The sequence below is a fragment of the Etheostoma spectabile genome, unplaced genomic scaffold, assembly GCF_008692095.1.
Source record: "Etheostoma spectabile isolate EspeVRDwgs_2016 unplaced genomic scaffold, UIUC_Espe_1.0 scaffold00018772, whole genome shotgun sequence".
NCBI lineage: Eukaryota > Metazoa > Chordata > Actinopteri > Perciformes > Percidae > Etheostoma > Etheostoma spectabile.
Window position 1 is genome coordinate 283 of NW_022604452.1, and position 3,062 is coordinate 3,344.

General features: G+C 40.5%; 2 non-coding genes across 2 annotated transcripts; both read right to left on the reverse strand.

The window, feature by feature from the left end:
• Positions 1-1,350: 1,350 nt before the first annotated feature.
• trnan-guu (transfer RNA asparagine (anticodon GUU)) lies at positions 1,351-1,424 on the reverse strand. The gene has a single exon. It is a non-coding gene; the product is annotated as a tRNA-Asn (tRNA).
• A 1,565-nt stretch (positions 1,425-2,989) lies between these two features.
• On the reverse strand, positions 2,990-3,062 carry trnar-ccu (transfer RNA arginine (anticodon CCU)). The gene has a single exon. It is a non-coding gene; the product is annotated as a tRNA-Arg (tRNA).

Sequence of the window (3,062 nt, forward strand, 5' to 3'; positions counted from 1 at the left end):
GGTGAGGGCCATGTGGGGCCTCTGAGCATCATTTATAGAGTAATTAATTATTCTCGAGTCAAATTTTATTGGAAAACACATACTAAAATGAACATAGAAGGGCCATGTCGGGCCTATGAGCATCACTTACAGACCAAGTAATTATTTCTCAAGTCAATCTTTTTATTGGAAAACACATACTTACATGACCTAGAATATGTTTAGTTTTCTCTTTTAAGTAATGCATATTAGATCTCCATACTTCCAGCCAAAATCTCCTATATTACTGACACATTCATCTCTCCTCCATCTGTACAGGCTTAGCATATACTTAAATTATAAAAGTAAAAGTAGCTTATGAATGACAAAGCTCCCTGGACCAGACACATGTTACTAGAGGCACCACTGAGAAACTACAGTGGACATGGAGACTCTTTATTCTTTATTCTTTAATCCATTTGCCTACATTTAAATGGCCGTCTCCCAATAGGCCTAAAACATATATAAACATATAGCTTATTTATATTGACAGAGACTGGGACTCCAGGTTAATAAATTCTGACCGAGTAGCAAGATATGAATTCAAGTGTTTTTGTGAGAAGTTTGTGTATGTTCCAATTTAATTAGATTAAATTTTGTAATGGTAACTCCGGAAATTATTTGAAATTTAGTGAGGACTAGATTAGAACTGGATTTAAAGCTGATTCTGTTTCCAACTTCGGCCCAGTGTGTCTGTTAAAACACAGATGGAGACAACTTTCTCTCTGTTGATTTATTACAATCACTCATCAGTATAAACATGGGGGGCAGCTCTGCTATGAATGTGCGTGTGGTAATAAATGAAATAAACAACATTGAAAGGCTACCCTACACAATGTAGGAATCATATATGCCAGTAAATAATAAACAATAACCACACTAATTACATTATCTTAATGGGCAAGGACGTTCAACAATGCCATTATATCGAATAAACAGCCAGGTGTAACCTAGCCACAAGTAAATACCGTAAACAAGCTAACTTTAAATGTACCAAACTACAGACCAATACAACAACAGGCTTACATGAACTGACAACATCAGTTAAATGACTTACAGTTCTCAAAGACGCACACGATCTCAACTGGTTATCCTCCAGACAGCTAGTCCTTTTTTCTTTTCTCTCACTTTTTGTCTCTGTCTGGCCTTATGTATTTGCTTGTATTACATCAAGTGACCTGCTACCAATGACGTGAAAGATTAATATGTACATGGTTTCCAGAACTGTACTTCTGATAGACATAGGCCACTTGGGTTATCTTCAGGCTGCTATGGTCTCCTGAAGAAGGATAAATCCCAGAGTTGGCTCACTCCTAATTATTTAAGCATCAACGTCCCTGGGTGGACTTGAACCACCATCCTTTCGGTTAACAGCCGACTGCGCTGACCTATTGCGCCACAGAGACTGCATATGTCTGATGTTTTTTTTATTTCTGATTCTGATGTAGAGATGGACAAACGCTCAAAAGCATAATACTTCTTGCCGTGACATAACAAGAAACAGTAAAAAAAAGAGGTCGGCGGATAGAGTTCAAGACCCTTTTTTCAGGACACCCAAACTTTGTCGCTCGATATGGCAGGATTCTATGCATCCAGGGCCAAATGTTTTTACCATTTCATCCACTACGGGCCCCTAAGAACTTTACATGTGTTGACAATAAGATGCTCACAAAACGCTGTACTTGCAATCGCGTTTTCTCGTGCACATTCATGTCCTCTTAAATACAAAGAACTGCTAAGTTCTTTATTCCCAATATCAACTCTTAGACATTAGTTCCAAATGATAATACTAGTTTTAGAAGTGGGATTTGAACCCACACCTCCAGTGGAGACTGCGACCTGAACACAGCGCCTTGGACCGCTCGGCCATCCTGACTGATCCAACAGGTCTTCAGTAGGACCTGTCTCAAAAATTATAATATAGTAAATTAAACATGTCATGATATAGTAGGTTCTCAGTCATGAGAACCTGCTATATCATGACATGTCTGACGGGGCGCTACCTATACCATCCAAAGACTGAGACTGCAGCAATATGTTCAATGCCCGTATATGTTTAATGTATTCATATTTTCGTTATTTTCACAATGTTTATTCTTCTCATCGGGTAGGATTGCCTTTTTCCTAGGTGGCATATTCCCCTGGGCCTGGTGGTATCTGGCTGCACCAGAGCACCTGGGATGTCAGGCTTTAAATCCCCACCTCTGAAAAGTGCCGCTTCTTAGCCGGATTATGTCTGGCCATGTCATAAATAATAGAGTCGAGGCTCAAAACTGAGAATATATTGGGGCGTGATATTTAAATTACAATCGTTTCTAGCCGCTGCATTTATCAATGTACGATCATTCTTACGCTCTGATTGGTGTGATAAGAACGTTTCATGAATCTCACGTGAAGCCTGTCGTACGTTAGGTTAATAAATGAGGGCCATTAGCTCTAAGGATGTGCTTCAATACATAACTGAAGTGGACACACTAATGAGTAGCACAATGTGCAATCTGTTTACCTTGTCATAAGCTAAAGCCTTTTCCCAAGCTAAAAGACAAGGCGCTCTTCTGCAAAAGCACTCCTGGGAGTGCTTGAGAGTCCTTTGAGGTGCAGCATGATTTTAGGTGTGTTTTAGGTGTGTTAAGGTGTGAGCCCAAATAGTCGTCGAACGACAAAGACAAGACAGCGATCAGGTGATAGAACCGGGGTATTGATGTCCCATCCATGCAACCGATGGATATGATGAAAACCTGTAAACAGCCCAACCACATCACTGGAAAGTCAGCATTACTACAGGATCCTGGATGTCATTTTTTTAATCTGCCAGAACATGACTTGCCACTTTTCATGGGCTGTCAACAACTTTTCCAGCAGTTACATCATCTCACCATGGATATCAGAATTACAACGAGGATGGTTTCAATCCATCAACCTCTGGGTCAGAGGCCTCATGACACTTCCATTGTGCCATTCTGCTGAAATTCACCCCAGATGGGACTTGAACCCACAATCCCTGGCTTAGGACGCCAGTGCCTTATCCATTTGGCCACTGGGGC